General features: G+C 45.6%; 1 protein-coding gene across 4 annotated transcripts in view; it reads left to right on the top strand.

The window, feature by feature from the left end:
- Nucleotides 1–12891: 12891 nt before the first annotated feature.
- The window catches only part of Foxp1 (forkhead box P1), a 611987-nt gene continuing 601373 nt past the window's right edge, over nt 12892–23505 (top strand). For 2 of the 4 annotated variants that reach the window (XM_057790915.1, XM_057790906.1), the window contains exon 1: nt 12893–13026. The gene's annotated coding sequence lies outside the window, so the exon portion shown is untranslated. Of the gene's footprint in view, nt 13027–23505 lie in introns of all 4 variants that reach the window. The other 2 variants (XM_057790924.1, XM_057790890.1) reach the window with 2 other exon arrangements.

Raw genomic sequence — 23505 nt, forward strand, 5'->3', positions numbered from 1 at the left:
TCGATGCCTTTGTGGTATATTCTGGACCACCTCACCATTATCATCTGTTTGCTCCAGTTAACCCTACAAGTTTTATTTGGTAGCCGTTTGCTGATCTGATCTGTTCATATTAACAATGAACGCTTTGAGTTTCTTATTTATGGAAAGAGTGGGGGTTAGGGAGCACTGGGGAGATGCTTAGTTGGTAAAATGCTTGCCGTTCAAGCATGTGGACCTGAGTTCAATTCCTAGCACCAACATAAAAAAAGAAAAGAAAGAAAGGAAAAGAAAAGAAATGCTAGGTATGGTAGTGCATACTTGAAATTCCAGTATTGGGGAGGCAGAGACAGGAGGATCTCTGTGACTTACTTGCCAATCAGCCTAGCCTACTTGCTGAGTTCTGGGCCAGGGAGAGGCACTGTCAAAAAAAAAAAGAAAGAAAGAAAGAAAGGTAAAGAAAGAAAGAAAGAAAGAAAGAAAGAAAGAAAGAAAGAAAGAAAGAAAAGTGAACAAGTGGACAGCTTCCCAGGAACAACATGCAAGATTGACTTCAGGGCAAGATTGACTTCCGGCCTCTACATGTATGTACATGCATCCTCCCATCCCACAAATGTGCACAGCATACCCTACACAGAAAATGCTTCATTAAAAACAATGGCATAGATCACCAAGACAGAATCCTCTCGGAAGGCAGAGGTTTCCGTTTTTCATTCACTCCTGTTTTGTAGCTGTCGGTGGTGCCGGCACTGAGTAAGCAGCCCTGGCTGTTTGCTGAGCAGTGACTGAGTGATAGATAGATAGTGCTATCTATCCTGCTGTTGGGAGGGGCCTGGCAGGTGACCTGCTTCTACTTCTCGGGAGAGGACCCCTCCAAAGTCTCAGGTACTTTCTATCCTTTCTATTGCAGCTTTATTTATTTATTTATTTATTTATTTATTTATTTATTTATTTATTTTGGTTTTTCGAGACAGGGTTTCTCTGTGGCTTTGGAGCCTGTCCTGGAACTAGCTCTTGTAGACCAGGCTGGTCTCGAACTCACAGAGATTCACCTGCCTCTGCCTCTCAAGTGTTGGGATTAAAGGTGTGTGCCACCAACGCCGGCTCTATTGCAGCTTTAGATGCTAAGGTTAACCAGTGCCTTGGGAACAAATTACTTTTTACAAGTTCTTCTTTCAGACTAGCCTTCGTCTCAACTTTTCCACAACCACTCATTAGGACGGCAGCTTAAGTTAGGCAATGCTTGTTGCTCAGCAGTCCCGGAGACGGGACCAGTAAAGGGAGGAGGTGAGAAGAGATGACCCCGCCCCAGAAAATCTGTCCAGTCACTTTTGAAGCTGTTTGCCCTGGAACTGAGAAGGCCCCAGGCTTCTCAGGGAAAGGGGAACTTTAATCAGGACTTTTTAAGAGGCCATACCCTAGACCAGATTCCATTGGTTGCCACTTCCTGGATTGTATTTTGGTTGTAGATTGAGGCTCACCACACATTGGACTTTGTTTATTAAGTCACAGACTCTCATAAAATCAGCTTCCTGAGGATGGAACCAGCTCTGCCAGCAGGAGGTTGCCAAACTGGAAATGGTTGGTAGCCCACACAGCGGAGCCCACCTCAAAGCTCTGTGCAAACTGTGAAGAGCCTCTTCCCCAGCTAAGTCTGCTCGCAAAGGAAATGGCCCGGTTACTCAATTACAGATAGAAACAGGCTGGCCGCTGCTCTTCCTGGGAGGGGAAGTGATCAGATAAATACCTTTGGCAAGGACTGGAATTCTGATGGCCAGAGAACCTGCCTGCCTGCCTGCCTGCCTGCCTGCCTGCCTGCCTGCCTGCCTGCTGTGGGGTCCTCCAAAGCAGTGGTTCTCGCCATAGGGCAGTTTTGACCTTATGGGTGTTTGGCTAGGTCTAGAGACATTTTTGATTACTCCGACTGGAGGCACCAGACCTATATTGCTCAGCACCCCTACAATGCATATGACCCCAAACCAAAAATTTATCTGGCTCCACAAGGCAATGAAAAAGGTTGAAAATCAGACCTGAGGAAGCTAGCCCAGCTACCAGGGAATTTCCCTGCTAAGGAGGGAAAATCTTCTGTGCTGGTTTCCTGGTCTGATGAAATTAAGGGTTATCACCATCTCTCCCTCTTTTTTTTCATTTCTTTTCCTTCTCCCTTTTCTTCTTCTTCTTCTTCTTCTTCTTCTTCTTCTTCTTCTTCTTCTTCTTCTTCTTCTTCTTCTTCTTCTTCTTCTTCTTTCTCCTTCTCCTCTTTTTCTTCCTCCTCATCTTCTTTTTCCTCCTCCTCTTCTCCTTCCTCATCCTCTTTTCCTTCACTTCCTTCTCTTTCTTCTTCTAAACAGAGTTTCACATAGCCCAGGCTTGCTGCAAGCTTATTATGTAGCCAAGGCTGACCTTGAATTCCTAATCTTCCTGCTTCTGCCTCTTAAGTGTTGGGGTTACAGGTCTGTGCTACTATGTCTGGCTCGATTTTATTCTTGCATGAAGAATTGGTGAGGGGTATTTGTCTTTCTGTGCCAGGTTAACTTTTCTGAGCACAATCTGAGAATGTGCGGTAGGGCTGAGGAGATGGCTCAGTTGGTCAAGCAAACAGAAGGGCCCGAGTTCAATCCCCAGAACCCTTGTGGGGGGTGGGGAGCTGGACTTGATGGCACATGTTTATAAGTCTTTGGGTTGAGGGAAGAGAAAGGTTGATCCCTAGGATTCTCTGGCCAGCCAGCCTAGCCAATTTGGCAAGCTCCAGACCTCTAAGGAACTCTGTCTCAAAGAGCAAGGCAGATAGCAAATGAAGAAAGACAGCCAAGTTGTTCTCTGTCTATAGGTGAACATGTATTTACATGCATATACATATGTTTTTACACACACACACACATATCACTTATTTCTGATGATCCCAGTCTAGGACTCTTCCCAAGTAAATTCACTAAGAGTCAGAATTCCTGGGATTCAAGCCTAACTGAGCCTTTAGGGAACACACCACGAAGTGTGGCATGTTCTCGGCGTCCTGCTCTATCCTTGGGATGCCATCGCCAAGGCGAGGAACTCATTCATCTTGATGTGCTGCCTAGACACAACTGGAGCCGGCATTTTTGGTAGGTATGGGAGTTGTCCAGTAGCCCAGACAGTAGCGTTTCTTATTCTCAGGCATTTCAGCTAACCTTGTGAAGACTCGAGTTCCGTCTGTGGAAACAGAGGCCATCAGAGTTCATGACGTGGAGGAAACTTTGACGATGCTGTGACATCCTGATTCGCTCCTTTGAGTCTTGCCCTTTGTCAAGCTTCTCTTCTGTTTTTATGTTCATCAGAACCAGATGGCCCCTTCCCAACACTTGGTTACGGCAGAGTTGGTAGACTCGGAGAGGCTCCTCTTCCCAGGTGACTCTCATCTCCAGGGTCTAAAGACTTCAGTCTCACTGGGGAGAATAATTCTTGGCTTTATCTCTTGAATTGTTCTAGAAAAGGATGCTGGCTACTGTGGAAGAACAGTGTTGTGGGCAGAGGGAATTAGGGCCTTGGGTCTCTTACCCTGGAAGTGTTTAATGGAGTCTGGGGTTTCTGCAGAGGACAATCGTCTGAGAAGTTTCTAAGATTTGCAGTGCCATACTCTGGAGCATTAAATCTGCAGCTGGTAGGAAGAACCCCACAACAAGCTTGCAGACACTGCCCTTAAGAGCAGAGAATCTATGTGACTCTGACCAGCTGTAATAAAATTCTACATGTTCAGTGAGCTGATGTCATCTGCAAGGGCTGTTCATTGTACTGTCCTTCCAGACATGGTCCTTCTCCTCTGGATACTTCTCTAAAGGCTTTCATCTTGGGCTGGGCAAACAGTTCAGTAGGTCAGATGCTTTCCCTGCTAGCATTAGTACACAAGTCCAGTCCTAGAACCCACATAAAAAGCCAGGTCTCCTAGCATGTGCCCATACCTGAAATTCCAGTACTGGGGAGGTGGAGACAAACAACTGGAACTCTCTGGCTGGCCAGCCTCAGTTACTCAGTGAATTCCAAGTCAGAAAGAAACTCTGTCTTCTAACCTCCCTCCACATTCATGCACACACACACACACACACACACACACACACGCCTTCATGTTATGACCTTGTTTGTATTTTTGTGCATCTTCAAGTTCTAAGAAGCAGTGACTCAACTTCATGACTCTTCACTGATTGGAAAGTAGACGGTAGGTAGCCATGGATGCAGGACGTACATCTGATGATGCGATTCAGGACCTGGTGTTAGCACATCCCTGTAGTCTCAGCATTTAGGAGGCAGAGGCAGGAGGGTGGTGAGTTTGAGGCTAGCCTGGGCTACATAGCAAGACTGTCTCAAAACAATACTGTAGATGACCTCCCTCATCAGGGTACTTGGAACAACTTATTCATGACTGGAAGGAACTTATGAATATCAAAATGTATTCTTCATATGTTTCTCTTCATTTGGCTGTTTTCACCATATTCATTTAAGGAACAAATCTCGTCACACTAAACTGACATGGTTAATTGCTTTCCCAAAACATGGGCATCATAAACAGTGAGTGTAGGGACTCGGTATGCTCTGTGTCTTATATTGATCTGGCTTAGCTAAAATTTGAAAACTGAAAAGTAGTTAGGCAAAAATCTGGATTTCTTTCTTCTCCTTAAAGACTTCCTGCCCTGGGCTGTCTGGGTGACAGTGGTCACCAGCACTTGCCTCTTTTTTTTTTTTAAATATTTATTTATTTATTTATTATGTATGCAATGTTCTGTCTGTGTGTATGTCTGCAGGCCAGAAGAAGGCACCAGACCTCATTACAGATGGTTGTGAGCCACCATGTGGTTGCTGGGAATTGAACTCAGGACCTCTGGAAGAGCAGGCAATGCTCTTACCACTGAGCCATCTCTCCAGCCCCCCACTTGCCTCTTTTGTTGAGGCCCTGTGGACTCAAATTTACCAGTCCTGTCTCCTTCACAAACATCAGTCTCCTGACTGAGCTCTGTAGTCTGCTGTCAGTGTTACCTGTACATGGACACAGAGTGCTGGCCCTCCAGTGATCTAGAGAGGTGCCATACACCTCTCCATATAGATGAAGTCCTATAGCTATTTCTTTCCTTGTTCAAGACATCTCATCCTTGGGATGAATGAAATCTTGTGCCCTTCCCCTAAAGCTCCTCCTCCCTCTGCCTCTAGGACTCACTATGAGATGCTCCAGGTATCCCTACCCCTTTCGCAGAGCACACTGGCTCTTCGAGAAGGCCTGTTTTCTTTAATTGGAAAAGGGTATTTAGAGACTAAGCTTGAGCTGCTAGGTGTGCTCGTTGCTATCAGGGTGTGGTAGTTTCTGACTTGTGCCAGTAGCCAAAACTAGACAAAACTAGAAAGTGTTTGCATGCCAACTCTCCCGTGCCTATACATCTGGACTGATTTCTGTATCCCTTTATCCTGGGATTGTCAATTTTAAGAACACTGTTCATATCAATATCTTCCATTACAGTCCAGTGCCACAGGATTCAACCTTTAGCAAACCAGATTTTGATGTTCGTAAAGTTTTTTTTGTTGTTGTTGTTGTTTTGTTTTTAATAATAGGTCAGGAATACCTCCAGGGGAGGGGGTAATGAAGAAGCCTCCCTGGATAGTTATTTTGTAAACCTTACTTAAATAATAACAACAAACAATCCCATGTTAGGATGTTCTAACCAATAAAAATATTGGCTCCTCGCCTGTCCCTCCTAAACTCTTCTAGCACTTGGAACATACGGCCTTGCCGTTCCCTGAAGGTGGGCAGACCTGCCTGCTTCTTTTCCACAAACACCTTCTGTCTCCAGCCTTCTTACAATGCCTTTTGTAACGCTGAGCTGGCACTTGTGTCTCAGAAATATAAGCCAAGACACTTCTCTAAGATTACCATCAGAACTTTGCTCTACATGCAAAATCTTATTTTGAATTCAGATACACAATTACTCACCCTGACTTAATTACACCGCCTTAGGATAGTATTAAAACAATGCTTTTAATTATTTTTGGGGAGTTTTAACAATAGTAACCCGTTGTCTTGTTCGGAGGGTGAACTGCCTGTCTTTGAGAATTTCATAGATTAAAAACCCACCAGGATCCAGGGAGATGGGGCTTGCCTGTGGTTCCTTTATGTTTATGCAGGAAGCAACCGTACCTTCATGCGGTCCCTCTGCCCCTCATTATACTTGATGCAAACCTAGTCATGCTCAGAGGTGTCTCTATCAACTGTTTAGAGAAGAGAGAAAGAGAGCTGGATGGCTCCTGGGTTGCTGGAGGCGTGACCCTTTGGTGGTTTGGAAAACATTCTGAGTTTTAAACAGCAACACCTATAATTATGGAGGCGTCATCCCTTCCATAAAAAAGAAAACAAAACAAAGACAGCAAAGCCCTTCTGCTAACAAGGTGTAGTCATAGCATGCATGTGTTCACCCTTTCCAAAGCCTGCCTGGCATTTGTTTCAGGGCTGGTGGGGGGATATCTTCCATCTTTCTCTGGGCTCTCATAAAACAATACAAAGGTAAACAATCGGAGGGCAATTAGCAGGCTCTTTGGGGTAAGAGGAGAGAGAAGTCACCCTGTTATTAATGTCAAAGGAATTAATCATGGTTTACATAGGTGATTTAGTAGCTTAACTTTGCAAGTGGTTGAAAAACAAGAAACCAACCAAGTTTTACCAAAGAAGCCTGTTTGGAGAACCAGGCAGGGCACACACAGCTTACAAAACTATCTGTTGAGACGTGAGTTGTTATGAAAGAGGTCATGCGTCCTCGGCTTGCATCCGCACGGGGCTCAGCTGGAGCGTAGTTTAAAAATGAAGCTCTTGATTCTCTAGGTTGGCGGGGGCTTCGGAGATTCTGCTTTTCCCTTCAACCAGCAAGTATTTTGATGTAGCCCAGGCTGGCCTCCAACTCACAATTCTCCTGTCTTGCCCTACTGAGTGTGACGTTACAAATGTAAGCCACCATGCCTTGCACTTTGTGTGTGTGTGTATGCACACATTTGTATGCCATATTCCAGGTGGATGGTGGGTGTCTTCTTCAATCACAACTGTATTTATTTATTATTTGCCAAGTTTTTCATTGAGCCTTGACCTCACTGACTTGACCAGAATCCCAGAGGCTTTCTTATTCTCTCCCACCCCAACACTGAGGTTATCAGTACATGTTGCCACATCTGGTTTTTTCCCATGGGTGCTGGGAATTGAACTCGGTTCCCCATGCTTGCACAGTAGGCAGTTTCCTGACTGAACCCCTCCCCAGCCTCATCTGCTTTTAAAATGATATATTTAGAACGTCCTTTGGTTTATTTTAATCTCTCTCTCTCTCTCTCTCTCTCTCTCTCTCTCTGTGTGTGTGTGTGTGAGAGAGAGAGAGAGAGAGAGAGAGAGAGAGAGAGAGAGAGAGGGAGAGAGGGAGAGAGGGAGAGAGAGAGAGAGTTCATGCATTTGAATGCAGTGCTAATGGAGGCCAGAAGAGGGCATCAGATCTCTGAAGCTGGAGTTACAGGCTGTTGTGAACTGCCTAAAGCAGGTGCTGGGAACCAAACTAGGGTCCTCTGCAAGGGTAGCCAATGTTCAACTGCTGACCCATCTTTCCTGTCCCTTTGTGCTCTGCACTTCTTATACACACTGAAGTATGCTCCAGCTACAGGAAAGTTATGTCTCATTTTACAAAGTATGGCTGTATTGATCCTTTTAGCGCCTGTAGGAGATGCAGGCTACAGGTTGAGCCGCTTCCTGTTACCTATCTCTAAGGTCACAAACATTGCATTGAGAATGCTGAGGGATGATGCTGGAATGGCTTCTCAGAGTAAAGGTGTTTGACAGAAGTCTTTACTGGGCATTGCAGTGCATAGGGCTGATAAACCAACTAACTTGTCCCATATAAACCAACCAACTTGTCCCGTTATGGGCAAGCCCCTATTCACAAGCACTAATTTAGAGAAACATAAATATATTTACAGATCATATTTATATATCTACAGAATTGTGCTTCTGAGATAGTGAGAAATAAAAGACTTTTGTGAGGGTCTAGGGACATAGTTTAGTTGGTTAGCTGTGCAAACATGAAGACCTGAGTCTGATCCCCAGAACACATATGTTTTTCTTAAATTTCACTGCTTGGGAGGCAGAGGCAGGCGGTTCTCTGAGTGTGAGGCCAGCCTGATCTACAGAATGAGTTCCAGGCCAGCCAAGGCTTTACAGAGAATTCCTGTCTTGAAAAATCAAAGAGCCAGGGCTAGGACTGGGGAGATAACTCAGTGCTTTCTTGACAAGAATAAGTCCCTGAACTCAGATTTCTAATGGTCACATAAAAGCTGCCCATAGCTGCCCATGCCGGTCATCCCAGCATAGATGGCAGAGACAGGGGGATCTAGAGAGCTGGTTAGACGGCCACCCCAACTGAAGCAGAGGCAAGGGTTGGGGGTGAAGTTGGGTCTCTGATTCAATGAGAGAATATTTCAAGGCAGTAAGGCAGTGTTAGAGGAAGACAACCAACTCTGGCTTCCACATGAATGAGAATGAGCCTGTCCATTCACATACACAGATTCATATATGAACTCCCCCAAGCTGAGTATCATGCTGTAATCTCACCACTGGGGAGGTGGAGACAGATGGATACCTGGGACTCACTGGCCAGCTAACCTAGCCTATGTGGTGATATGAAGACCAAGGAGAGATCTCGCTTCAAAAACCAAGGTGGATTGCTTCTGAGGGACAGACTGACCTCTAGCCTCTGCATGCATGTACACACACACACACACACACACAGAGAGAGACAGACAGACAGACAGACAGACAGACAGACAGGCTGGGACACCAGAGGAGGCAGCACTACTGTTACCAGATGAAAAGCTGAGCCTATCCAGTGAGTTGTAGGGAAACTCCCTGGGCAGCAGGGCTCATCACATTCCCTGACTCACTTTCCTGGGCTCTGAACTTGTCTCTCTTTGCCGAGTAATGTTATATATGGTAAAACGAGACCTCTCCTGCTGGCGGTGTATATGAGCTGGCAGGGACACCAAGGCACAGAGTGTGGCTCCTCTCTGTTCACTTCTGGTGAAGCACATGCTGGTCACCAGCCAGTTTCATCGTGGAAGGAAACAGTGTTAGCCTTCAGAGAACAGTCCATACATACCTCACCTCCCTGTTTACCCACACTCAGAGAAAGGGCGAGAAGGAGGCTAGACCTGAACATGACTCACTGTGACCTCAGTTTCTCCACCATCTGTAAAGGGATATCGAGGGTGGGGTTTTGTGGGGGACCAGGACATCTGCTTACTATACAATGACTTTGTACTTTTGTTAGGTGGGACTGTGAGACAGAAAGACAAGATGTGGTGCCTGGCTTCTAACCCTAGTCAGACCACTGCCAGTGATTTGGCCTTGGAGAATGGCTTCCGTGCCCTAGCCTGACCTTGCCACCTACAGTTGGTGGTGCTGGGACTACACACCCTTTTCCCACCGTGGGAGTGCTAACATCAGCTTGCATAGCATACTGACAACCACATTCCCTTCCAGTCGCTAGCCCATCCTTCAAATTGTCAAAAGGGGTGGGGCTGGATTTTCAGTGATGACAGCTGAACACTCTTGTCACGGATTTTCTTTTGAAGTTCACTTTTTAAATTTTTCTTTTGAAATGCTTACAAAGAGCAATCGGTGACTTTCTTTCCACTGTGCTTATATTTAACTTAGGGGGAAGAGATAAAGGTTTCTCACACAATGTAACAGAAAAAAAAAAAGAAACAGTTGAAGAAAATGAAAATATTGATGACAATTGGCGTCATAGCTGCACTCCTGTGAATGAAGTATATTGTTCGAGAGCTATAACAAACTCAGGAATGTACAAACACTAAATTGTGTGATTCTGTTTTTTTTTTTTTTTTTTAGCTGTAAACTTCCCAGAGCATTCAGCATCTCCTTTGGGACAAATGTCCAGCCTCCTTCCTTTTTCTTAACTGTGCATATGTGTGCATTGACACAGTATTTGGAGAATGAATTTCATGTTTGGTTTCATAGTATGTGGCAGGGCAGGGACACATACTGGTCCCTCTAGGGAAGCACTGACTTTGGTTAATTTTAATTAGCTAATTGTGCACCCCCCCCCCACTACTGAATACATAAGGAAATGAGGACAAGCACCCTTGACTTGGTGTAATTAAAACTACAGCAATGTCAGCAGCAGGTCTAAAAAGGGATTTCTATTTGTTTTATCACCAAAAGGTGGCGTCCTACCCCCATGCCCTTTATTTAAAAGAAAAAAAATCAACACACACACAAAATCCTTCTTCCTTTAATTTGACAAAAAGAAACTTTCAGTTGATAACTGATAAAGAAATTAGAAACCTGTTTCCTGTGAAGGCAATGTGGCAGTATTCAAAGTGGACAGTAAGTTAAGACATTGTCAAGTGTTCCTGTAATGTTAACCAAATGGACGTGGGGTTCTCCAATAAGCCTACACATCAGACGGTATCATATCCCAAAACAGTGCCATATATTATGGGATTTACAGCCAGGATATCCTTTTGTCTGCAAAACGTGTTGCCAGTCTGTCTTTAGCCTCTTCTTGTAAGTGAAGGCAGAATTTAAAGACAGTTAAAATTCAGACCAAGATCAGCAGCAAGCTAAGGATTTCATTGTTGATACAGTTATAATTGGAAAAAAAAGGCCCTACGAAAACAATACAAACCATGGCTGAGTCTGATAAACAAGATCACAGTAGGAATTCTTCTTTATGGACTATGCACAGAGATGCCATATTTCCCTACAGTCCCAATTGTACAACCAGCTACATACCATAAATAAGTTATATTTGGCAGGACCATCACAGAAATTAAGAACAGTGTTCCGCCCCCCCCCCCCCAGATTCCTGTTTAATTCCACGTGAATTCCATATATGGACTTTCCAGCCGTGTCCATGGTTTTGTGAGACTATCAACTAACTTGTCACAAACCGTTTAGATCACAGTCTAGGCCATTGCAAGCATTCAATAAATATTACATGTTATCACTGTCTGCAGTGGCCTGTGAGAGTCTGGAAGGCAAGAACTTACTATACATGTATATTTTAAAGTATGGTCTAGAATATTACAGAACAAGTAGTAATGGCCTAACAAAGAAAACATGGACCCTTAACAGAACACAAAATACGCTTCACATGTGTAGTTTCCAGTACATAAAAATGGGGTGGCCAGTCTTGTCTGCTTGGCATGAAGTGTTTTACAGCATGAATTCCAGCAGGCTCTTTTACTTAGTACACATTGCTTTTCTCTGGCAATATCAGTGAATGGTTTTGTTGTTAATTATTTAATTTCCAAACGTTGGATATAAATTTAAATGGTAGTCTCACCTCCTTCCAATTTCGATCTAAATTCTGCAAATGAAAATTTAATATTTGTCAAAAGGCATTATCCAAGACAGCCTATTATAACTGAGTCGGAGTATTTACATGTGTTAGTCTTGGGATGCAAAAGGCAGTAATCACGCCTAGCTCCCTAAGTGCTTTGGGGGAACCCCAAAATAATTTCTGTTCACTAGAAGCCACAGAGGTCCGATTTCAAAGTCCTGTGCTGGAAATGCAAAATCAGCTTCCCTACCTATTTATGTTGATAAAAGTGCTTTTTGTCTTATGTATTTTTATTTATATTTCAAAAACATTTCTTTTGGGCTCGTTGGATACTTATTTAAATTCACATAACTCAACCAAACTTCAGAACAGCAAGAAGAAAGAAAAAATATTTCACCTTCCCACCTTTCCAAAGAATTGCACAAAGCTTTTTTCCTCACGTGACTGATGTACGAGAGAGCAGGTAATTTGTGTTAAACAAGTGATTGACATGCTAGCCCCCGGGTGTTTTTCTAAGAGGAGCCGAGTCGAAAACACAATTCTCCCCCGCAGCCACTTTTCCCCCCAAGTGGACCTGGCGACAGGGACAGCATTCCTGCAGAGGCTGACAAGGCCTGAGGGAGTAAGTTCTTGCTCTCATCACTCTCTCCCGATTCCGTGATGTAGGGGAAAATCCCCCTGGCTGGAGGGGTTTCTGTTTCCTCGCAATCAGGGGTTTGTCCTTCAGCTGAACTTTCACCTTCCGAACTCGCCTGCTTTCATTGGACAAAGTGCAGAAAGAGAGGGGAGAGACCGAGGGAGGACCCAAGAGCAGGCGCGGGGTTGGAACGCCGCCCCTGCTGCCCTCCGCTCCCGCTGTCACCCAGGCGAAGCACTTTCACTTTTAACTGGAGGAAAACTCCATCCCCGCCTGTCCTCTCCTCTCCAGGATTTTTTAGCTCAGAACCCGGCGAATCGTCTCTCAGTGTCCCTAGTTGCTGACACTCCTTCACTCCATTTCCCTGGGTCTGAATGGGTCCCTCTCCCCCTCTTCTAAGGGGACCCCTTCTACCTCAGGCCCTCATTTTCCAGTTTCTTCATCCAGTCTCCTTTTGCCTGGGAACTGTTGTGGCGTTCCCGTCCAGGGTTTCGGGGCTCTGCCTTCCTCTCTTCTTCCCCTCCCCACGTCCCTCACTTGGCAATTGCGATTTTTTTTTCTTCTGCGAGCCCTGTTGTTTACCCAGCAGGTGGATGTGACGTCAGGGACGCACAACAGCAAAAAATAACAACATCTCCCTCCGCGACGCGATGGCCTCTCGCCCGCGCCTTATTTATTTATTTGTTCCGGGATGCGGGGGGAGGGGGCAGGCAACCCAAGGGCGCCGCGTCGATGTGTTGATCGCTCTCGGGGGGTCGCGGTGGCCTCGGAGGCGTGCATGGAGAGGCTTGGGCCCGGCGAGGGGCAGGGGCGGGTTGGGGGGCGCCTCGCGGCTGCAACGCTGGCGCGGCTTGGGAAGGAGTCCCAAGCGGAGGAATCTATTGTTATTTATTGTGTGGCAGCTGCACGCTGTGCTCGCGGCCCGGCCCTAGCCCGCGAGTGCGTGTGTGTGCGCGCGTGTGCGCGGGTGAGTGTGTGAGCGGGGGGCGCGCGCGGGCGGGAGTGGGCGCGCGCGGGGAAAGGCCCCCGAAAACACCTTAGTTTGCACCGAGAGACCATTTGCCGCGGGTGAGTTCGTATTTTTCCATTTCTGCTCCACTTTTTTTTTCCCAAGCCGCCTCCTGTCTTGTTTCCGCCACTTTAAACAACAACAACAACAACCAGCACAAAAAAAAAAGGAGAGCAAAAGAAAAAAAAAAAAAAAGAAAAAGAAAAAATTCCTACTTTTCACCTCCAGGCTCCACGTGCATCTCCCCCAACCCTCTTGTTCTCGACTCGCTCCGGAGTCGGGGCCCAGGCTCTGCGTGGGTGGGGGCCGCACTGGGCACCGGGCTGGAGGAAGCGCGGGAGGCGCCCGCACCCTTGGGTTCATTTGCATAAGTCACTGTGGGGTGTGATGGTGGCCGCACGAATGAGCTCGCCTCCCCCTTGGCCCCTCGCGCCTCTGCGCTCGCTCACACCCGCTCGGGCAGAGCGATCAATAAGCCCAGGCCGCCTGTCGCAACTTTGAGTGCCCAGCGTCAGCGTTTGGTGGCCGCCTGGTGCGAGTAGCCCGGACCCGGCCGCGGTTGGCGGGGGTGTGCGGCATCCTTTACGGAGCTCAAAGTTTGAACTTAGAGCAAACTTTTCCCCTGCTATCCAAGGGTGGCGTGCCCCTTCTGTACCCTGGGCTGCCCGGCGAACGGTGGAGGGCTCAGCAGGGACGCCTACGCCCTGGGCCCGGTGCTTGGCGACATCCCTGTAGCCACGCGTGTTTTGGTCCGAACTTAGCGGTGTGGACGCTCTCTAGCTAACCCCTGGGAGCCTGGAAAACTCATACACACACACCCGCGCACCCTCTGCCAGACACGCACCCCACGCGCGTTCGGCCCCCGCTTGTCAGAAACAGCGTCCGCGCCAGCCGTAGCCGGATCGCGGGTGGGCATGGGGACAGGGCACGCCTCGAGGACTCTCGGCGCCCGTACCCTGGACCCCCCCGCCACCAAACACTTTCGCTTCTGACTCCTGCGCCTCTTAAGCTCAGGGATCTGTCCTGCGATACGCGCGTGCCACCGCGTCCCTCCGGCCCTGTCCCAGCCACCGATGGCTCTCCATTTCTCGCCTGCGCGCAGCTTTCCTCCTGTGCTCTCGGCTCTCGGTTCCTGTCCCTCGGAGACGTCTCTCTGGAGCCGAAGAGACGAGGCAGCGCGCGCTTCGGGTGGGGACCGAGGCGGTGGCGGTGGCTCCGGGAGCCAAGGAGTTTGCCAGCTGCCGCAGGGTCGTGGTCATCTGCTGCCTCCGCCTCCCCTCGCCCCCGCCTCCCGCCCCCCCCCCCCCAGTCGCACTCGGAAACTTTGATTCCTTGTCCCCCTCCCCACCTGTTGTGAGCTCCGCCTCAGTCCCCGGAGACTGGCGGTGACACACACGGGCGCCAGGGAGCTCCTCGCCCAGAAACAAAGTCGCATGCCCCCCTCCCCCGTGTTTGCTTGGAAATTGCTGCCTGCAGCACCCCCATTCCCGCGCAGCTCCCGCCCCCTGGGAGCCTAAGGACTAAATAAACAGTTGTAACTCCAAACCTTGCGCCTGCCTTAGCAGCCCTATCCCACCCCTTTCCCCGGTCCTGCCCCTCCTTTTTTGTTGTTGCAACTTTGTAAGATCCCGGGAAGGTGCTGAGACTAAGGCTCAGGCCGCGCTCTGGGTCTCCGGATCCCTGCAGGGATTCCCCGCGGCGCATCCTCCTCCCTTGTCCCTGCGCTCGGGGGTCTTCTCCGTCCCGTTGCCACCTCTATCTCTGGTCCTGGCCCCTTCCGCCTAATCACCTAGTCCCCTTGGATCTCCCCCCATCCCGAAACCTTCGCGGGAGGAAGACTTGCTCAGGGTCGTCCCGGTCTCTTGTCGATCGCAGACCCCGAAAGTTTGCCCCAGGAGGACGGCGCGCGGCGGGCGAACGGGCGAGGGGCAGCGGCGGCGCAGAGGAGCGTGGAGCTGCCGGCGCCTCCTCCCCGGACTCAGTGGGTAAGTCGAGGCGGCCGTGGCAGGCTCGCGGGCGGGGGGAAAAGCCAGGGCGCTGTACCAGCCCGCCTGGGCAACCAGATCGCTGTGACCAGGCGCGGGGAGCCGGGAATGTGCCCATTAGGCTGGTAGGTGCTAGCAAATACTGGACCTGCTTTCTCCCTTTTTTCTCACTTTCTTCCCTGAAACTGAAAATCTGGAGATCAAAGTTAACGTGGAATGTGAAGTGTAAAATGTGGTGACATCCCTTGCTCTCCTTCTCAGCCCGCTCCCCCCTTATAACTATTAATTATTTCCAAGCCATTGTGTCCAATACCCTAGCTGGACTGATTTCAGAGTGTATTGATTTAGGCTAGGCTCATCCTACGCTTTCATCTTAATTTATTTTCTTATAGCTTGACTAGAGGACCCAAAATGAAACTTCTTTCTTCTTTTTTCTCCCCCTCCCCCAGCCCCTTCATTTGGGTGTTTTAAGTAGAATAATGAAATTAATATGAACATTTCATTTGAGCTTATTAAGCTCACTGCTGAGGGCCCAGTGTTGCTCTCACGGCAGGCTCCAGGTATTTTCCAAGTTCAGATTTCTTATTTTGTCTCTGCTCTTTAAGGCAGAAAGCTGCGGGAACGTCTCGGATTCTGGTTGACGAGTCTGCCGGTTGAAGCCCTTATGCACTTCACCTTTTTGGGGCCATAGCCTGGAAGAACTTGCAAAATAGCTGAACTGAGAAAAACACACAAGGATATCTAAGGAATTTTTTTCTGTTCTGAAAATGTTCTGGAGGATCTTAATTTTTACCTTCCTTGCTCTCTTATTTTTTTCACAGTGAAAATGAGGTTTTGGGCTAGCGTGATGAGAATTTGATAAGGGCTAGTAAGATTTGAGGTGATTTCTAGCTAGGGGTTGCTTGCTTAATGGAGGCAACTGAGTCCTTGCTAATTTCTATTTCAGGTCATTTTCAAGAATTTCATTCTGGTTTTGATTTTGAATTACCTATTTCTTTTGAGTCTGGAAAAAGAAAAAAACTGGGCTCATATTTGAAAAATATTGGAATGGGTTTGCCCCCTCCATTCTTTCAGATGTCCCATAATTAAAGAGTATTAAAAGTATAAATGAAATTCAACCACTTACCATTCAAAGTGTCAACTAAAATTTTCTGCAAAGGGGAAGAGGTTCAGCATCTTCCTAGTGGCTGCAGCTCCCCTAATTTCCCCATTTTGGATTAGTCATTGTATGGGGGGAATGTACTTTCCCCCCCTTTTTTCTTCCTCTCTCTCTCTCTCTCTCTCTCTCTCTCTCTCTCTCTCTCTCTCTCTCTCTCTCTCTCTCTCTTTTGAAAAGTAAAGTAAACAGCCTCCAACTGCTGAACCTTGACAACCCAAATTAAGGAAGCAGGGGAGATCAAACAGGGCTGCTGCTGGGCTGTTGTCAGGGTGTGCTGTAAGGGAGAACCCAGAAAGCTCCATGTTCACTTATGCAGAAATGAACCATTGCAAATGCTTATCTTTATTGTGCAAGTGAAGCCTCACTTGGAAGGAAATACCCAGCCTCTGGGCTGTATTTGAGTTCCTATGGATGCTAAATTGCTAAACAAGTTACTATTTTGTAATACATTTCTTTTTTTAGGAGAGTGCACCCCCAAAAGGTATCCAAAAAGAATATTAAGTCATCTCAATTCTGTCTTGCTGGCTAACCAGAACCTCACCATGGAACTCTTTTTTACCAACATTAGACTCCCACACCAGTTAGATAACATTTTCTCACATCCAGCTTAGAAGCTTTGCCTTCTCAGGGAAGCCAGGGTTTTATATGTGAGGGTTTAAATCTGCTGTGTAGTTAAAAACAAAAAAAGAAGAAACCCAAGTGATGAAGCCCACTCTTGGAATTTAAAAAGAGGAGAGCCTTCTCTAGATTACACATGACCTCTTTTTTTTTTCTTCTTTGATTGACGTTCAGTATGACCAGCTGCTACTTTATTTTGGTTCTTTGTAACTTGGCCTCCCTTGTTGTCTAGGAAATTTTAACTACTTTACATTTTTAAGGAGAGTCGCAACAGTAATCACTTTAGCATTTTATTTTCACAGGTTTATCAAAGTTAAACAAATGAACTATCAACTATTCAAAGTAACTGTGTCAAATGAAGGGGTTTACATTGCTGGAGATGTCTTCAAGATACTATGTTTATATTTAAATGCTTAAGTGTAAACTATGTAACACTTTTTTCCAGTTACAAACTATCTCCAAATTAAATGTCATCTTTAATTAAGTAGAAAAAGTAGGAAATAGGATAAGTAAACACACACAAAGAATAAAAAATCTTTGTCATTTAAGGCTTGTATTTTTAATTAACTAGTGCCTGTCACATAGTGACTACTTTGTTTTTTTTGTTGTTGTTGTTTTGTTTTGTTTTTTTAATAAGCTAGAGTTTCATAACCATGGTCCACAACATGTTTCAAAGTCTGGCACTTTTATTGGGTATACCTTTATTGTACAATTAGGCAATGTGGGTTAAACATACACATGAATTCTGTTGGGCAATTTTCAGCAGTATATCATGTTTTTAAAAGGCTGTAAATATTTTCTAGTAAGATTATTTGCACCAACAATAGCAGAAGTTAATCGAGTTAATATTGGGCCTAAGAATTTTTATTTTCCCTGTGACTAAGGTTTTCCTTGCTTCTCTCCAGACCCTTGACTTTGTACATTTGCATTCTTAGGCTCTGTGGAAGGGTGTTGTGCTTGCAGCAGTTGTTGAAATGAACAGAAGAACTGGGCTATTTCCCAAACAAATATATTTTACTACAGCATGACCAGTACCAGAATTATGAAAGAGAAGGGAGGGGATAGCACATTTGACAGCCTCTTTCGAATCCAGCTTCCTCTTGCAGCCACTCTTTTTGTATGCATTTTAATTTGGTTTTCACATTTTACTTGAAACTCAAACTTAATTTTGTGCATTATTTCTCTCTCTCCCCCTCTCTCTCTCTCTCACACACACACACACAGTGTGTTCTGACAAGTTCAGGTGCTAGAGGTCTGATCTTATTTCCGTGGCTATAGCAAGAGTATGTGAGGGATAGCCAGAGTTTTGCCTTTTAAAAATAATTTTAGGGACACGTTAATCAAATTTCAATAGATTTCAGACTGACAGAAAATAGTATAAATTTTGTTTATGATTTGGTTACTTTAAGGCACTTACATTAAAGAAACTCATTTAACCCCTGAGTGCAGAGCATTAAGTAGGGAGGGGAGCTCTGCAGAGGCCTCCGGCTGCCCTTTGCTCTCTTGATAATCTTAAATTACTACAATTTAATCGCAACTTCAAGGAATCAAGTATGGGCTGTTTCTGCAGGTTTCAGAAAGGGTTTCCAGAGCTTAGCTTCGTTTACACAGGTGCTATTTTTATTTAAAACAATTTTTTCCTGATACTTTTTCCTTCCATTCTTATCCTGTTAGATATAATACCCCTTCTGTACATTTCAGTGAAGGCCGTTTTTGCTAAGTAAGCAATACTGCCATTGTCTTAAAGCATGTTTTAAAATCTATAATATAAATAAAAGCCCTGAGCAGGGAATTGGTTACCTAAAGAAAATAAACCCCAGAAAGGCACTTAAGGACTGAACAGGTGAATCTATACGTGAGGTTTTGTATATACATTTATTATTTGCAGAGATTTTTTTCCCCCAGTAAATCCTACCAGGTGATCAAACACTGAACTTGTAAGAGAATCCAGCCAGAAAGGTTTGCATGTTTTCTAAATGCTCTTCCCCTTGACTTGTTACCTTCATCTGCAGGCCACTTAGCCAGCCACAGGCCAGGCACAGTATGCAAGGGGCCGTCTTCAACTGGATTTCGAAAATTACTTCTCTTGTCTGACACTTGGTTGAATTAAAATCGGAGATGCCAAAAAGCTGGTGCAGCAGCAGACTGTGAGAGGAGATGACTTCTTAAAATAGGGGCCAACCTGGCCAAATAAGGATGCCTCCTGCTTGCCAGTTAACCCTTCCCTCCCTCGGAGATTCTTTATCTCAGTGTGCATATGACCACAGGGTTAATGGAGGGAAAGCAGATTTGACTTGTGTCCCCAACCTCAAAATAAATGTAAGGAGCATTTGATTTTAAGAAATGCTTTGCTTCTGCTCCCTCCTGTGATGTCCTTGCTCAGTGGGCTCCAGCCTGGTGTTCTGCAGAGAGGCAGTCCATGGGGTCAAGTGCATGGCAGTTAGGAAAGACAATTAGACAGCTTTCTTTGTTTCTTTAGTAAATTATTCTTATTAATTACTGTCAGTTAGTGGGAAGGCATTTTTCAAACCTTGTGTAGAAGGCAGCGCCCATTCATGAGAAGGTGCTGGCAACTGTTCTTTTCTCCGCTTGTACTCACATGAGGTATGTCAGCCAAGGCTGGCTTGTAACCTTCTCTCTGGGGCTTGCTTTGCTTTCTGCTGTCCCTTGACACCCGTTTTCAGTGTATGCTTTCCTCTTGAACACAACAGGTGCTTGTTTGGTTGTTAGTGTGTGGTTCTGAAAGTGAAGGAAGTATTTCTTAGGCAGCCAAGAGAAGGAAGAACATGCGAGGAAAAGCCTGGCACCTGAACAGGTGCAAGGGTCTTTGCCTCTGTTTTACAAAAGCCTGGGCACTGAGGGAGGCTATTTTCACCTGGTACAGTTTACAGTGATGCTGTCATAATTTAAGGCTCTGGGGTGAGCATAGGGCACTGGGGGCTTTCTGTTGGCTTGATCCTGCTCTTCCAAGCCACTCAGTTGTTGGGTTAAATTAGTTTCCTCAATCCCAGTACTTAAAGTAACGAAATCGTAAACAAAATTTATATTAGATCCTGACAACTAATAATCTATTTAAATTACATTAAAGTATCTGGGCGAAATTTTAATTAAAGACCGAAGTACTGTCAAGCCCTGTAAATATCCTGACAGGTCTACTCAAATGGAACTGATACTGTGAAATATTTACATATGTCTAGTGTGTTCGGAGCATCTCAGCAGTGCCTGTCCTGAGCTAATTGCACTTTCTTTCCAAATCACATTTTTAATAAAATAGTTTTTTAAGGAATATGAATATACACACAGTCGTGCTCCAGGGTTCTGTTTACTACTCCAGTTTTTCTTTGCATCTTTCTGTGATGAGTTTATTTTCTCATATTGCTGCTAACTCAGTAGCTGAGGTGGAGGGGCCGCTGATTGGAAAGCATGTCCTCCTGCAGCTTGAAGATGTTAAAGATGGCGTGCCTTTTGTAGTAGCCAACCAGAAAATGAGAACATGTCACTGATGGGTCCCTGAGTATATTTTAGAGTAGATTCTCTTAGTTTAAAATGGGGATTTTCTTCTGAATTTTTTGTTTGGATATATGTTTGTCTATTACCCACAAGTCGGGAGTACAGTGACATTTCATCTGGTTCTCTGATTTTTAAAAAATATTTATTTATTTATTTATTTATTTATTATGTATACAATATTCTGTCTGTATGTCTGCAGGCCAGAAAGGGCACCAGACCTCATTACAGATGGTTATGAGCCACCATGTGGTTTCCGGGAATTGAACTAAGGACCTTTGGAAGAGCAGGCAATGATCTTAACCTCTGAGCCATCTCTCCAGCCCTGGTTCTCTGATTTTTGCTAATTTCAAGATTTGCTTGATGACTAGAATGCTGGGTTGTATTTCCAGCATCAAACTTAGTGTGAATTCCCAAGATGTCTTTCTCTCTCACACATCCATTTCAGCCTTTGCCTTTCTGTGTTTTCCAGGCGCCTGCCTGTGAGTTAGGTGAGGGAGGGCTGTCTCTGAGCTTAGGACTTCAGCATCAGGGGCTTGCTTTCCTGCTTCAGGTCAGTGAGTGGGCTATCTAAAGGGGTGTTTTGCTGGAGCTCTGCCTTCCCTCCAGGTGAACACAGGGATCCAGGTAGATGCTCTTGTTAGAGGTAGGGAGATCTGAGGAAGTCCTAATCTGGATGTTTCAAAGTGAGGTCCTCTGCACACCCACGTTGGAGGTGAGGCATGAATGAACGAGGATGAATTTAAGAATGCATCTGGATAGGGTGGTTGTTAAAATACACGTTCTTGAATTGTAACTCTTAGTGTGTGTATGTGTGTACTTGTGCATCAGTGTGCACCAAGACACAGAAGGCTAAGTAGTCTGCTCTGGCTATCACTTTCTGCCTAGTTTCCTTGTGATAGGGTTTCTTCCTGACCCTGGAGTTGGCTGTTTTTCAGGTAGGCTGTCTGGGCAGCAAGCTCCAGGGTGTCTCTGTGTCTTCCTCTATCACAGAGCTAGAATTACAGGTGACCCGCCAGTCCTGGCTTTTACCAGGGTACTGGATCTAAACTCAGGTCCTCATACTTATGTAGCAAGCATTCTTGGCCTCTAGCCATTGGCTCAACCTTCGACTCCAAATTTTTGGTGACCAACAAGTACAGTATACTTATAATACAATTTCTTCTGTAGTTCTGATGTCCACAGAACTGAGACCCATGGTCTCCAGTGGTTGCTGTCATTGGAGGCAGGCAGTGACACCTCCTTTGCCGAGTGATGTTGGCCATTTTTATTTATTTTACTTTGAGGCCTGGTCCTATGTTATTTTTTATTATTATTTGAATTTGTATTTAGAGTGAAAAGTCAGTTGTTTTTAACCAAACATGAATATTTGAGTCTCAACAGAGCTGTAATTCAAATGCAAAGATGGGCATAGAGCAGGCCTATCACATCTGGGGTAGGGCCAGGCTTTGTGCTCCAGGAGAGCATCCTCAGAAGTCTCAGCTGCATAAGACAAGAAGAAAAGAAAGCTGGCTGCCTCAGTGCTCAGAGTCACAGAAGTACCCTGCGGTGGGAGAATTTGTGTTGCTGGGCCACTGGGAGACCTTAGCAAAGGAAAGCAAGTTTTCTTTCCTGAGCCAAGCTCAGAAACATTGCTTGGTGACACACAGGCCACACAAGAGCCTTAGGAACATTCTGGAGCATCATTACCTTCTACCAAGTGTCTGATACTTCCCTTTGTGATTGGTCTCCTTCCGTGTGTTTGCTGGGTGGTGTGGTCACCTATGGCTGCTAGTTCCTATCAAATGGCATTCTGGAATTTCCTCTTTTCTCTTATTATTCCATTTTGATTTCAAAATCTAAACGGTCTACTCCCTGGATGAACCTGCTGGCACAAGAATGTGAGTTCTCTAAGCATGCTGGGAGATTCTCTGTGTATGTGATGGGGCATGCACAGATACTGATAGAAAGATCCTAGCCAAGGGTGCCACACAAATAAAGAAGTAAAATCCTGACAAGAATGCCTTCTCTAAGATTAGGAGATAAAGGAAGATGAAGCGTTGAGGAGCTGGTGTATATATCCAGATCTTTAGCTGAAGGTCTCCCTACTCAGATCAAAGAGTTACCTAAATGAAAGTCATCCTGACATTTGGGTGGGTGGAGGTGGGGTCTGGGTTTGTAATGGAAGTTACCCAAATCCCTCTCTCTATTTTTCTAATTTGCATTTTAATCCTGGGTGTTGCCTCATTTTAATAACAGCTCAAAACAGTTCTTACTGTTCAGGACTTTGCAGTTAGGTGGGTTCTGGTACTGTTTGGGACAATTCTGTGACACAAAGTTCATTTACTTCTGCTTAGACCTTTATGTACTTAAAACATTTAGAGTAGACTAAACTTGCACTAGGGTGTACTCACCACCAAGTTGAGTGGCCCTTTCAAAGACCATAATTGTGACTGGAAGGATTGAGGTGAAGTGGAAGGAGATGGGGCATGTAGCTGCACCTTGCATTAGCTGAGGAAATACCATCTTGATGGTAACTGATGTGTCTTGCTTGTTGGAAGAATGTTAATCATTTCATTAAGAAAGGTTAAGTAATTAACTGATATTTCATTAGGGAATCAATAGTGGTCCCCTTTTAGTGATGGATTCTAGTGATTTTTTTTGAATAGGAAGTTGTCTGTGTTTAATTACGTGGGGAGCAGGTTGTCAAGCCTTGAAAACAAGGGGACACCGCAGCTTCAGAAACTATCAGTGTCCATGTATGATGGCAGAGGGTGGTGGGAGAAATCCCGTCCATGAAAACAGTTCCTTGAATGGGCTCTTCCGCTACACCTTGCAGATTTGCTTCTATTTTGTGTGTCTACTATGGGTTTAAGAAGGGTACTGCTGCCTAAATATGTTTTTCATTTCTGAGTCATGGCTTTTGTCTCAGCGGGATGCAGGTCGACAGTAAGCACGAGGCTCTCATTTGAGTTAAGTATTCTAGGAGCAAATTGTGTTCCTCACTGCAGACGGAGGCTGCTTCTGCAACACCTCTCTGTGCTGGGTTAACTCCAGCAGTTTCTAAACATTCCAGAATGGGGATGGGAGCATCCCATGCTCTACAATAGGCAGAAGATCCCCTTTTTCTAGCACCCTTGCGTTCTGATGTCACATAAGAGGACTGCCAGCGTTCCTAGCGACGGAATACCGAGCACATCCCCAAAGAGGAGTCTCACGTCAAAATTCTGGTTTTGTTTTGTTTTGCTTAGGAAACAGGACAGTTACTTTCACTAAATTTAGAAACTTTC

This window comes from Chionomys nivalis, chromosome 1, assembly GCF_950005125.1.
Source record: "Chionomys nivalis chromosome 1, mChiNiv1.1, whole genome shotgun sequence".
Taxonomy (NCBI): domain Eukaryota; kingdom Metazoa; phylum Chordata; class Mammalia; order Rodentia; family Cricetidae; genus Chionomys; species Chionomys nivalis.